The sequence below is a fragment of the Triplophysa rosa genome, linkage group LG4 (genome assembly GCF_024868665.1).
Source record: "Triplophysa rosa linkage group LG4, Trosa_1v2, whole genome shotgun sequence".
Classification (NCBI taxonomy): Eukaryota; Metazoa; Chordata; class Actinopteri; order Cypriniformes; family Nemacheilidae; genus Triplophysa; species Triplophysa rosa.
Genome location: NC_079893.1, coordinates 16,323,226 through 16,338,114, shown reverse-complemented (window position 1 = coordinate 16,338,114; position 14,889 = coordinate 16,323,226). Strand labels below are relative to the sequence as shown.

Here is a 14,889-nt window from a genome sequence, read left to right as displayed (position 1 = left end):
TTAAGTACTACACGGGAAAACAAGGCACAGGTGAAAACAATTACTCAAATTAAACAGGGATCAAAACCAGAACACAATGGGGACTCCTAGTGGCCAAAACAAAACATGACAGGCAGAATGGTGACAGATACTAGTACTTATTCAATAGATACTAGTACTTAATCATTAGATACTAGTACTTATTCATTAGATACTAGTATTTAATCATTAGATACTAGTCCTTATTTATTTGATACTAGTACTTATTACATCAGTGACTAGTAATTATTCCATTGTTACTAGTAACACATTTCAGATTTTTGCCATTGACTTCAACGGAGATCTGTCATTTAGATATCAACTATTCAGTTCTGACTAGTGTGTCTTCCTATAGTCACCAGTACCTACTTATTATGTACTAACATTTATTCATAAGGTACTGATACTTATTTATTAGGTACTAGTACTTATTTTCAAGATACCAGAGCCTGCCAAACAGATACCAATGCTTATTTTTTAGATACTAGCACTTATTCATTGGATACTAGTACCTATTAAATATATACTAGTATTTATTATATTTATACTAGTACTTATTTATGAGAAATGTATACGTGTTTACCAGCTACTAGTACTTATTAGATTTATACTAGTAGCTATTCACAAGATACTAGTACCCTTTTCAATAGTGACTAGTAAGATATTTTATTTTACTAGTAAGATTTGCGATTGAACTCTACAATGGCCATTCTGACTAGTCATTACATATGACAGGTAAAAAAACAATTGTGACCAGTAAGATAAGAAATGTTACTAGTAACAACCGTAAAAGACACTAGTGTCTAATATATAAGTGCTAGTTCTTAATTAATTACTACTAGTGCCTATTAAATAGGTACTAGTATACATTGAATACAAATCCAGTATTTAATAATAAGTACTAGCATTTACTGAATACACACTAGTAGTATTAAAAAGATACTAGTCATTATTGTACTACGTACTAGTCAGAAATTAGTAACTGATATCAAAAACAGAATAACTACTAGTACCTATTCATTTGAAGATATCTTCCGCCTTAAAAGGAACTAGTAAGAATGGGTTTGGAGATATCTTGATTCAAACACATTATTGCATAAACATGAGTACCACCCTCAGTCATCCAATCAGAGTTAACATACTAGTGCAACGTATCCTTGGGTATTGAAGCAGCACTTCCGCCATGCTTGTCGCCATATTTGTGTCCGACATGGCAGTTAACAACACATCTAAACGAGACTAAAATAACTCGATATTTGGGAAAAACATATTATTAGTTGTGTGCCTTATTTATTAGGCTACCTCCAATTGTGTTTTGTCCCTTACAATCTGCGACGCGTCTGCTAAACTTTTCCGGACATTAATATCTTGTACATAATCTATTGCTATCGTCATACAGCGGAGCGAGAAAGCATGCATCTAAATACGTCATTGCAGGGTGTGTGAACCACACCAATATGTGGTATCTGGAGACAAAACATATATTTGTGAAAACAGGACAGGTAAGTGAATAAACAACGATTATCAAACGTGTTATTTTGGGTGTTATTGTTGTCATGCTAGCTAGCGTGAGCAAGTTATCAGCTAAAGGGCTAACATGTTGGGAAGCTAACATTAGTAACTGTTACTCTAGTCTAGATCGAAGCCAACTAACGTTAGACTTAATGTTAGTTGTGTTTAATTGTTTTTGAACCAGGTGTGTGACGTTTCATATCGATTGGATTTATATTCAACCAGGGGCGCAACAGCACATTTTCTGAGGGGTATGCGAGATCAGTTTTGGATAATAGAGTTAAGAAATTGCAACAAACGCAAATTTAAATGCAAATTAACATGTTTCCTTCAACCATATATTCTATAAAAATAACGTGTTAATTCACTTTCTTATAATCGACAATTGAATGCAAACTCAGCTGATGATGGCCATTTGCCTTTTCTAATGAGCAAAACAACAGAAAAGCCCACAAGTTAAATTGTCATATCGTTAGATATTTGAACAGGCTCATTAGCTATTACGTTTAACAAGTCAAAGCAATTATTCAAGATATTATATTTTTCACTTAACAGGTCAATCATTCCTAGGCTCTGAACACAAAAGCAACATGTCCATGGATAGTGGTGCTGGAGGAACGGACAGTGGAGATGGCACATTGTTGCAACTCAAGACAATTTGCAGCACATAAAACTGCACATCTGCTGATAAGTTAACGTTCTGTTGTAACAGCTCCAAAGTGAAGGCCAAGAAGCAGAGCCCAAAAAAAAGTGCAATCCTGTCAGTCATCGAAGGCCATTTCATCAGATACATGCCCAAGACTGTACTACTGGATCTGCCAACACCTCTGACTACTCTTTATGCAAGCCCCAGGCTTGAAATGGATTTGCCCGCACTGCTGGAGGAGGGTGCCGAGACCTTTGAGAAGCTGCATCTCACACCACAGCAGGTATTTGTGATAATTATAGCCATTTTAATAGTTAAATTACTTTTAATATGCCTAATATAAGTATAGGAATGATTTAAAACTAGGAATTGTACTCCAAAATATTTAAAATAAAATGTCTATCTTTTGGGTTGTTTTAATCAGATGGGGTCTAAAAAATGAGGACACTGCCAGAGAATCGTACCTGAGGGCGATGCAGGACCTCCAAGCAGACCTCCACGTTGCAGCATCTGGATTTATAAGTAACCCAGAGGTGCCATGGATCGGTGGATCACCAGATGGTGTGGTGATGGTGTTATAGATTAAATGTCCTTTCAGTGCAAAAGACCGCACCGGAGATCCTTATATGGTGTCTTTCGTCTATGCGTCATTTCATCACATTCGTACACAGAACAAAGAGGATCCGGCTGCTAGCCCGCATGTGGATGCGAGTGACAGGCAGTTTATAGCGTGTACTCACAACTGCTGGGTAGGATTTCATACAACGTTTAGTATTATTTATGGCGGCGTTTAGTACTTTTACTTTTAAACGCCAAGCAGTGTTGACATCTGGGGATTCATCATTTGTGAAAAACAAGAAAGAACGAACTGATGACAGTTTACAAAGAAACAGGGAATGTGATCGGAAGCTGGAAGCTGATGATTCATTGCTCACTGTAGCCTTTTGACCGTTGTTGAGTTGCTTGATACTAGTTACAAAGATGCTACTACATTTTCCTTCCCTCTTTACTTTAGGTGCCTGAGGAGTCCTATTAAATTGTTTTTTTTGTCACCAGACAAGGTTTCTAGATCTCTAAAAAGTGGATTTGATATCACCTTTGCTTGCCAGTCAACAAAATCCACCAATTGTATGAACTTGGTTCTTCTTTGATACTTTTCTTCAAACTCATTGGCATGGGTTCTCCATCTTTCAAACAATTTGTAAGGCAGCTTTGAAACAATAATCCTCAAATTGGTAGGATTGTCCAGTTCATCCATATAGTCAATGTCCTCCATGACATTCTGACATGTGACCAGGAGCAATGAGTACGCACTCAGAGCCTTTCCATCTTCCGACTTTATCTCAAGCCATCTGAATGCATTCTGCATCAAGGCTGTTGCGATCATTAGTTCATTTCCAAATCTCTATTGTAGCAGTTTCATTGCCTTTGAGTAGCCATGATTATCTGTCATGTGCTGACAACTATTTACAAGTTCTCTGGGCTCTCCTCTGGTGTACTGAAGTATAACTTATTACAGTCCGTTCTGGAAGCAATAGCATTTTCAAATGCTCTGATAAAAGACCTGAATTCCAGTGGGTCCCCATGAAATAAAGGAACGTCACGTGAAGGTAAACAAGCCAGCCTTTGATTTCTTACCAACATCTCTGTGATATCTGTTTGCCGTAGCATCACCCTTTGCAAATTTACTACATCTGTATCATGGTTGAAGGTTTCCTTGACTTCTGAAGGCCCTTCATTTGCAACGTTTATCCTCGTGGGACTGACGCTGACAGGCACCATGGAATGGACTACTTCTGGACATGATGATGTTTTGTCCTTATCATGCGTGTAGCCCTCTATTTTGGGAACATATTCAGCAATTGATTTAATCACCTCGTTTTGGCTTGCATAACTTTGCTGTTCTTCTGAGGTTTGGTACACCTTTATTTTAGCATCAGACATTACAAGAGCCGTTTTAATTTCCAACTGTTCCATTTCAGCCTTTAACTGCATTTCATTCAATTTTAGAGCCTGCCTTTCCTTTGCAGTGGCTGCTTTAGCCAACAACGCTGATCTGTTAGCTTCTTCTTTAAGATGAGCAGAATGTACTGTGGATGTTGAAGATTGTGTTGATGCACAGGACCTTGTTTCACTTCCAAACTTATTGGAAATGAGAGACTTAGACGCCATTGACACACTGTCCATAGGGGACATTTCTTTGTCACAACTTTGAGACATTGCAGTCCAGCTTTTAGTCTCCTCTATCCACAATGTCACTTTTTCCTTGAATTTGTTGCAACACGACAATTTAGGCAGAAACCAGAAATCTTGATCAGTAGCATGCTCTTCTTCTTTTAAATACAACAAAACTGATGTACTACTTTCAACAAATTCTCCCAACAGATGATCGTAAAATTTTAACTGGTTGTTTTTAACTTCATCCAAATGCAGGCATTTTCCATTAGAAATTCAATTTCGTTTGATTTTGCAGTCAATTGTCTCAACTTGCCTCTTGCGTTTATTTTGCTTCTTGGCGTCTTCATACTCTACGTCCTTCATTTGCATTCCAAAGTGTTCAACATAATTCAAATTAGATGCCTTTTAATCTGGTACGATCTATGTAACGATAAACGACTCAACTCTCAACTCAACTTTATTTATATAGCGCTTTTTACAATTTTCATTGTTACAAAGCAGCTGCACATGAGACATATTGACTATAAGCAAAACAATTAAAGTTGTACCTGTAAAAACAAGAAAGGTGAGAACACAGAAGACAGACATACCCACATACAAAACACTCCACACACACAATATGCACACATACTAACACACATAGACAGACACACACACACACGGACGTGCACGCACGCACAGTGAGAGCACGCATTTAAGATAAAGGAGAGAGAAGCACAGGTCAAATATAACAGACTATAAATTCCTATATGCAATATTAATTAAGTAAAACTTTAAAATTGTAATGGAGTTGACATAGAGGCAGTGTTAGAATCCATATGCAGACGTTTAATAAAGGGTAATCTTAATATAATCCAGTAATCAGATCCGTGGTCGATAAACAGGCAGTAAATCAGTAACAAAGGGTCAGTCCAATCAGGCAAACAAAGCAGTAGCAGTAATCCAATAAACGTAAATCTAATAGCAAGCACAATGGTCATAACAGTTAATCAAAGTAGTATAAACGCTTGGTAAGGCAGTAAGGGTATAACTGGCAATACTTCGCAACATGTGTCTGGCATGGTTTGTTTAAATATGGCCGACACAGGAAGTGAGGGCGTGGCATGAAAGTCCAGTCTAGAATTCCGGAGATGGCTCCCTCTGGTGGGTGGCTGGTTGACTAGCAGCCCTAGTCATTACAGAACCCCCTGCTCTACGAACACCTCCCGGTGTTCTCTTGCTGGGACATCCCCTCGGTCGAGGTGCAGGATGATTGGGGTGGCCTTGGTGAAAGTCATGAATTAAGGATGGGTCTAAAATGTCTTTTGCGGCTACCCAATATCTCTCCTCCAGTTGATAGCCCAATCCACCAGGTACTGCATCTGGCCCCCTCTATGACGTGAGTCCAAGACTTCCTTGACCAAGAAGGCAGGTCGACCATCTACCTCTAGGGGTGGAGGAGGTTCAGGGTTCGTGGCTCCGGGACCAGGTGCCGGGTGGACCGGTTTCAGCAGTGACACATGAAAGGATGGTGAGATACGGTAATTAGCAGGAAGCTCAAGGCGGTATGTGACAGGATTAATTTGGCATATAATTCTGAATGGTCCAACATACCTTGGGTTGAGCTTCCTGCAGGGTAGCCGCAATTTAAGATCCCGTGTGGACAACCATACTCTCTGACCCGGCTGGTAGTTGGGGTGGGGACGCCTCCGACGATCTGCCTGAATGCGTTGACCCGATAGCCCGCTGCAGTCTCACATGAGCGCTGTCCCAGACTTGTTCGCTCCGATGCATCCAATCATCCTCCGCTGGCACCGAAGAGGGGTCACCCGACCAAGGGAACATTGGGGGCTGATAGCCCAGCACACACTGGAAGGGAGTGAGTCCGGTAGAGGTATGAATGATGGAGTTCTGTGCGTATTCGGCCCAGGGAAGAAAGTCTGTCCACTTCTGCTGTTCACGACTACAGTATGACCTTAGATATCTACCTATTTCTTGATTTAGCCGTTCCACCTGTCCATTTTCTTGAGGATGGTATCCAGAAGTAAGACTCACGTTTATGTCCAATTGTTTGCAGAAAGCCTGCCAAACTCTAGAGGTGAACTGAGACCCTCGATCCGATACAATGTCCTCTGGCAAGCCATAAATTCTGAAAACTTGATGGAATAACGCATTAGCAGTTTCCATGGCACTGGGTACTCCTTTCATGGGGATGAGCCTGCATGACTTTGAAATCAGTCAATGATGATGCAGATCATGCAATGTCCATTGGAGTTAGGCAAATCAGTCATAAAATCGATGGATAGGTGGGACCAAGGTCTTTGAGGGATGGGTAGAAGTTGCAGTAGTCCGTATAATCTGTCTTTCCAAGGTGCTCTAAACTGATGTAGTGCTGTAGTTTATTTTTATCTGACTACAATTATAAGATAAATTGATTCAGACAAAATCCCAATTAGTTGTTGACCAAAATTTAGTCAAATAATTTAGGTTTGAATATTTATATTCTCATATTCTTAGCTATTCATTCATTGGGGACTACACAGAGTCTCACGCTGGCCGAGTACATGGATCTCATGGTCACAAAATTGTCAGTCTGATCTTAGTCAGAGGTTGCAGGGTAATCATTAAGTCTGGCCGCCCATGCTTGCTCATAAACATTACAATAGTTGCTTTAGTCATGATCATGCAACTTGCTAAGGCAGGTGATAGGTAGAAATCTGGTAAATGTGAGCCTTAGTAAATGTGCCCCATTCTCTATTAGCCTTTTCACACAAAGATCCTGTAAAATACACGGAAAATGTGTCCAGGAATGTGTCCCGGGGTCGTTAGATTTTGTTCATTCATACTGCCAGTGTTTTTTTGGAATCTGTGCTTGCATTCACACCAGGGGCGTCGCTAGACCCCTTTTCCTTAAGTTAACAATCTACTTTATTTGTGAGTGTATTCATTGACATTGATATCTGTCAAACAACTGATCTAATGTAGTAACCTAATTCACGTTTGTAAAAGCGATGCACTCGTGCACTTTAACCAAAAACACATAATAATAAAATAATATAAATAATATCGATTATCAAGACTTGATAAACAAACTACTGTACAACCCCAGCCAGTCAAGTCTCAAAAATTAGAGGAAAAGGTCTCAGGAAAACTTGGGAAAACCTTTGTTTTAGTAGATTAAATATGCTCATTATTTTAGTTGCAGCCTTAAAATGACAGTTCCCTTTCTGTCGGTCTCTCGACGTTGTGTCGAGCCGACTGATGGGGTTCATCCTTGAGAACCAATTGCTTTCGACTTCTTAGAAAAGGCCAATGAAATTGGCGAATGAAATTTGCATGCCGGACTCCGCCCCCGGATATCCGGGTAAAAATGGAGATGGCGTGCCTCATTCATTCACCTTTTTTTTCTTCGGAGCCTTCGCTCATGATCAACAGACTTCGCTACAAGATAGCAACTACAAGACTGCCGGTTCTACGACGTGGTGCAGCGGACTGTCCCTTCCTGCGGCGACTTCCCCTGGGCGTCTCGGCGGTTCCAGAAGTGTTCGAGACTTCTAAAAGAGCAAATTTTGCCAGCGTGGCATGTCCCGCTGTTCTCGTGGGTGCAACACACTCATCGAGGAGGGGGACGGACACGATGTCTGCTTCCAGTACGCTGGGGCAGCCCTTGTGGATACGTCCTGCCCGCACTGCGGGCGGTTGATGATTCAGATGTTGCGTCATGGGTGGCTGTGTTCCCACGGGACTCAACCACCACCTCGTCTGCTTCCCGTTCCGTGACAGCAGTGGCTACGGCCCTGCTGTCCGCTACGGCGAGCTGCGAGGGTGATATGAGGATTACTGTGAGCACTAATCCGTCAGCCACCGGCTCGCGGACCGTTCGCACCTCGTCTCGCTCGTCTGACCGTTCCCCATGAGATGGTCCCACCGTCTTGTTCCTCAACCACGTATTCGGAAATGGTGCGTGATGATGAGATGTCCGTTGCAGCATCGGAGGGTGACTTACTGGCATCTGACTCCGACGATTCCTCGGAGCTCCCTCCCTCGGGGGGGTCGAGCCCAGGAAGAAGCGGACGTCGAAATGTCAGCCATGCTTTCCCGGGCCACCGGCATTGGGTTGCAGTGCACCGCACTGCCTCTCCCAATGCTCGCGGCTGGATACATGGTACCTCGGGTTTGAGAGCGGCTCCAAGCCGCACTCGCCCCCAGTGCCGTGTTTTCCCGGAAGTGCATGAGGAACTTAGTACGACCTGGAACGCCCCCTTTCGGCACGTGCACGTCAACTAGTTCCATCGCCCTTTCTTCCCTCGATGGTGGGGCAGCTAGAGGATACGTCGATGTCCCCCAGGGGCTCGACCTAGACTCCCGTCCAAAGCATGTAGGGTTTTCGGCATCTTGCGTGTCGAGTGCTTACTCTGCTGCGGGCCAAGCTGTCCTCTCTCTCCACGCTATGGCCATCCTGCAGGCCAAGGCGTTGAGAGAGCTCCACGAGGGTAAGACCGACCCAGTGTTTATGCAGGAACTCGGCGCCGTCACCGACCTCGCTCTATGGGCGACCAAGGTGACCGCGCGGGCCCTGGGTCGGGCGATGTCCACACTTGTGGTCCAGGAGAGACATCTCTGGCTGAACCTTGTACAGATGAGTAATGCTGAGAAAGTCTGCTTTCTCGACGCACCCATCTCGCAAGGGGGGGTTGTTTGGTGATACTGTCGAGCCACAGTTCTCGACAGTAAAGAAGCAGACAGAGGATATCAAGCATATCCTCCCCCGCCGCGATTCGGCCGCCCTCTGGCCGTCGAGATCCGGTGCACCGTCTGCTTCCCAGCAGCCCTGGTCCTCTTCGACGCCTTCCGGTTTCGGTGCCCCCCACTCAGGCGGCCCCCGGAAGAAGACATCGAAGAGGAGACCACCACCCCGTCAGCTGCCACGGCGGAAGCCGAAGCGGCCCTAATGGGAAGAACCCAGGGAGATCGAGAATACCTTCGGGCCCGACCCCAGCCATTCCATCGCTGGTTGTCGATCAGGGATGGTTCCTGCCCCGTCCCAACAGCCCACTTCTAAGAGTTTTCTCTCTCTCTGGGTGTTTATCACAGCCACTCTCACCCTCTACACCCTCTACACCCTCAGGGAGAGAGGTGTGTGGGTACTGAACTATCTCGACGACTGGCTTATCTTGGCACACTCGCGAGATCTGTTGTGTACACACAGGGACCTGGTGCTTCGGCACCTAGATCGACTGGGACTACAGGTCAACCGAGAAAAGAGCAAGCTCTCCCCTGTGCAGATTATCCTCTATCTTGGTATGGAACTCAACTCGGTCTCCATGACAGCGTGACTGACTACAGAACGTGCCCAGTCAGTGTTCAACTGCCTGAAACATTTCAAGCAGTCAGCGGTCCCCCTGAAACAATTTCAGAGGCTCCTGGGACACATGGCATCCTCGGCGGCGGTGATACCCCTCAAGTTGATGCACATGAGACTGCTCCAACACTGGCTACAGAGTCGAGTTCCCTGGAGAGTGTGGCACACTGGCAGCAGGCGGATGGTCATTACGCCTCTCTGCCGACGCACCCTAACCCCTTGGTCTTCAATGACCTTTCTACGGACGGGGGTCCCTCTCAGGCAGGTCACGAGGCGCACCGTGTGCAACGCAGGGCACACAGTGTCGGGGCGATGGACGGGCCCCCGCCTGCGCAGGCATATCAACTGCCTAGAGTTGTTGGATGTGCTACTTGCACTGAAGGGGCTACAACCTCTCGTGCAGGACAAGCACAACTGCCATAGCGTGTATCAACCGCCAGGGTGGTGTTCGCTCACGGCAGCTATCACGGCAGCTAATACGACTCGCCTGACTCCTCCTCCTATGGAGTCCACAGGTGAACAAATCCCTGCGAGCCACACATATCCCAGGCGACCTGAACCAGACAGCCGATGCGCTCTCTCTTCAGTTGACGCCCCGCGGAGAGTGGCGACTCCACCCCCGCGCAGTCCAGCTCATTGGGTACAGATTGGGTGGGCTCAGGTAGACCTGTTCACCTCCCTGGACACCACCCATTGCCCGCTAGGGTACTTCCCGGATGCTCTAGCGCACAGCTGGCCGTGGGACAAGCGGAAGTACGCCTTCCCCCCCAGTGAGCCTCATTGCACAGACCCTGTGCAAGGTCAGGGAAGAGGAGCATCAAGTGTACAAGTTGTGCCATACTGGCCCAACCGGACTTGGTTCTCGGAGCTAATGCTCTTGACGACAGCTCCCCCCTGGCCGATTCCCCTGACGAAGGACCTGCTTTCTCAGGGGAAGGGCACGTTATGGCATCCCAGGCCAGACCTCTGGAACCTCCATGTCTGGCCCCTGGACGAGGAGATCCTGAGTGGCCTACCCCCTGCGGAGATTAAGACCATCACTCAGGCTAGGGCCCTGGCCACTAGGCGGGTATATGCCTGTAAGTGGTGCCTCTTCTCATCCTGATGCTCTTCTCGAAGAGAAGACCCACGGAGTTGCTCGATCGGGAATGTGCTGTCTGTCCTTCCAGAGACTCGAGAGTAATCTCTCCCCTTCCACACTGAACGTGTATGTAGCCGCTATTGCCGCTCATCACGACTCAGTTGCTGGTAAGTCTCTAGGACAGCACAACCTGATCATTTGGTTCCTCCGTACCCTCTTGTGACCTTGATGCGGTCCTGGAGCCCCTCGGAGATTCCGCTCCTTCTCACCTCACAATGAAGACGGCTCTCCGGATGGCGCTCAAGAGGGTAGCGGACCTACAAGCATTCTCCGTGTCCACAGATTACCTAGAACAAAGTTCCCACCACTCCCCCTAGACACCAGGCGCTGAACTTACAGGGGCTCCCCAGCGGGGAAGGAAGACCCAACCCCATCCGTGTTGTGTCCAGTATGTGCATTGCGCCTCAACTTGGACCGCACGCAGAGCCGCAGGAGTTCTGAGCAGCTCTTTGTCTGTTTTGGAGATCAGCAGAAGGGGAGGGCTGTCTCAAACAGAGATTGGCGAACTGGATCATGGACGCCATCACTACGACGTACCTGTCCTAAGATCACCCACGCCCACTGGGTGAGAGCTCTCTCCACACGGAGTATAGCCTCCTCGTGGGCACTGGCTCGAGGCGCCTCTCTGGCAGACAATCTGCAGAGCTGCGGGTTGGGCTACACCCATCACCTTCGCGAGGTCCTATGACAGTACCTTCCCCCCTTTCTTCTAGGTGGGTCAGCGTACTAAATTAGCCTCCCTTCTTCCCCCACTGGGTGAAGAACAGGCACTCCACTCCATCCATCACTAAGCAAGCACCTCCTGCGGGTGGGCTGGGCAGAGCAGCCCTGCCCCTTAGGCCGGGTACCAACTGAGTTATCCACACCATAACTCTAACCGGACCTAGTGCTACCGGACGTTGTAATCCCCCAGCAGGGCGGTTCCATCTGATTTATCCTCATGATTGGTTCCCACCTTGGTAACCCATGACCTTCCCTAGGGGGACCTCCACCTTGCGGTTAACTCCTTCAGTCCGCACATTCCTCCCATGAGTTCTCCTCTAACGGTGAGACCATGTTGGTATCTCCACTAAGCTCCTCCCTGCGGTAGGAAGTGGTCTCTGTAGTGCATCCCCCATTTGAGGAAGTAGCGCTTAGCCAGTGGCCTTACGGTACCAGACGGCTTCTCGCTGTTACAGAAACAAGGCCTCACCTTTCAAGAAAAGCTCTGGGACCCCCTACCTACCCACTGGTAGGTTACAATTTCACGGTAGCGCTAACAGCTGACATGCCCAGGCCAGTCACCGTCGTTTCGCTAGAGATTGTGACAGGGCACAGTGTTGTGGCATTTTCCATAGGAACCCCATCTGTCGGCTCGACACAATGTCGAGAGACCGACAGAAAGGGAACGTCTTGGTTACGGATGTAACCTCAGTTCCCTGATGGAGGGAACGAGACGTTGTGTCCTTCTTGCCACAACACGTGCTGCCCACTGCAGCAGTCGTGAGAGGTCTCAGGCTCCTCAGAACTAAGGTGAATGAATGAGGCACGCCGTCTCTCTTTTATACCCGGATATCCGGGGGTGGAGTCTGGCATACAAATTTAATTTGCCAATTTCAGTGGCCTTTTCTAAGAAGTCGCAAGCGATTGGTTCTCAAGGACGAACCCCATCTGTCGGCTCGACACAACGTCTCGTTCCCTCCATCAGGGAACTGAGGTTACATCCGTAATCAAGACGGTTTCTTGAATTTGTAAATTCTTGAAAAGATGTAATTATTCTTTGTTATCATTTTGTAATGAAGAATGCAAACATGCAAGAAAAAATGATGCCATTTATGTCTTAGACCATGTTAATAATGTTCATATTAAGTGTGCTTAAGATACTTGAATATTTTTAGCAGGCTTTCAAGAAAAAAGTAGGAAAAGTAATGGGAGCCTGTGCCCCAGTAGAGCTTTAGTTCTAGCAACGTCCCTGGTTCACACACATCCCGTGAAGATCCCGTAAAGACACGTGATGTAAAATACTGCAATGTAATGTTATGTGCATATATTTTTTTGTCGTGAAAATAGGATTGATCTCTGTGAAAAATATTTCATGCTGTGTTTTTAGGTGGCTAAATAGAGCAATTTGTTATTATTACTGCCTCCTTTATTTAGTGCTAAATAGGCCTAAATAATCTCTCTTTTGTGGCATATTATTCTGTATATATTGTTGCCTTTTTTGCAAATGACAAAGACATCAATTTTAAAACAAACTTTTTTATTTATTGGTAAATGCAGGACAACGAAGAGGAATGAGGGCACAAGAACGCAAGGTAGGCTATAGCCCAACAAGATTAAACTAAATATACGCTAAATATAAAATGTCATATGAAAACAAATACTGTAAAAGCAAATTGTCAGGCTTGTTCGGTGTAAATTTACAGAGCCTTAATGAATAAAATATGACGGAATGTTGCGAAGTAAAAATTAGCCAGTATTTTTGCAATAACTGCAATACAAAACCCACGGCATAATAATTTTTCAGTAATATGATGTACAAAAATTTGAGTTTAAAAATAAGTTTATTTTTTTTAAACTAAGTTTTTAAGTTTTTTAAGCACTGTGTTTTCTGAAGTCCACAGTCAACGCAGCCATCTACCAGGAAATTTTAGAGCACTTCATGCTTCCTTCTGCTGTTTTATGGAGATGCTGATTTCATTTTCCAGCAGGACTTGGCACCTGCCCACACCGCCAAAGGTACCAAAAGCTGGTTCAATGACCATGATGGTACTCTGCTTGATTGGCCAGCAAACCCGCCTGACCTGAATCTAGAATCTATGGGGTATTGTCAAGAGGAAGATGAGAGACACCAGACCCAACAATGCAGATGACCCGAAGGCCGCTATCAAAGCAACCTGGGCTTCCATTACACCTGAGCAGTGCCACAGGCTGATTGCCTCCATGCCACGCAGCATTGATGCAGTAATTCATGCAAAAAAATTTATTGATCTTATGTAATATTCTAATTTTCTGAGACACTGAATTTTGGGTTTTCATTATCTGTAAGCCATAATCATCAAAATTTCAAGAAATAAAGGCTTGAAATATTTCACTCTATGTGTAATGAATCTATATAATATATGGGTTTCACTTTCTGAAATGAGTGACAAATATATATTGATCTTTTTCATGATATTCTAATTTTTTGAGATGTACCTGTATATATGGATGCACCGATACCATTTTTTAAAGACCGAGTGCGAGTACCGATATTTTTTTCTGGTACTCGCCGATACCGATACCTATAACCGATGCCTGTATAATGTACAATAATGTTAATAAACCAGTATCTTACTGATACATTTTCTTTTTTTCTTTTTTTTTAGATCTACTTAAATTTAAGTACTATTTTTAATCAAGTTCTATTTTTTTATGATAAGTAGCACAATTTTACTAGCACATTTACTTCAGTTTACTAAAGTAAACAATATACTCTGTGGTCAAGTTATAAAAAATTTAAGGGGGGTGGTGTGGTAAAATGTGAGTTTATTATAACTTGTTCAAGTCAAACAGACTTATATTTTGACGGGACGCCGCAAAGAGCGTTTGTTTAAGTTAACCGGACTTCTATTTTGACGGATCGCTGCAAATGTTGTTTCTTTATGTGTTCGTGTCCTCGTGCAGTGAAACGCTGGCACTGAAAGCTCCACACGCACAATTTCATTGGCCTTTTCTAAATAATCAGAAGATGATAGGTTCTCAAGTCAAACCCCATCTGTCGGCTCGACACAACGTCTCATTCCCTCCATCAGGGAACTGAGGTTACATCTGTAACAAAGACGTTAACTGTTAACATTTTTGCTCTGCTATCTGTATTTCTTGACACCTTTGCATTTCCAGCTTCATTAAATTTCAGAGCATGAAGAGACGTCACTGGGTTGCAAGCGATTTTAGCTTCCTTTGTAAGAAATTTCACAAACTGACTGAATGAGGGAAAGGTCTTGGTTTCTTCTATGATTTCTATAACCTGACGATTCCACCTTGATGCTAACCAATCAGGAAGCTTGGAGAGGATTTTCTGATTGTCATTAC

At 44.7% G+C, this 14,889-nt stretch overlaps 1 protein-coding gene and 1 long non-coding RNA gene across 3 annotated transcripts in view; one reads left to right on the top strand and one right to left on the bottom strand.

Annotated features, from left to right (window-relative positions):
- The window catches only part of itga6b (integrin, alpha 6b), a 315,524-nt gene that overhangs the window by 255,024 nt on the left and 45,611 nt on the right, over positions 1 to 14,889 (bottom strand). The window lies entirely within an intron of this gene.
- LOC130552619 (uncharacterized) lies at positions 1,002 to 3,208 on the top strand. The gene is made up of 3 exons (XR_008962769.1): positions 1,002 to 1,520; positions 2,243 to 2,459; positions 2,601 to 3,208. It is a non-coding gene; the product is annotated as an uncharacterized LOC130552619 (long non-coding RNA).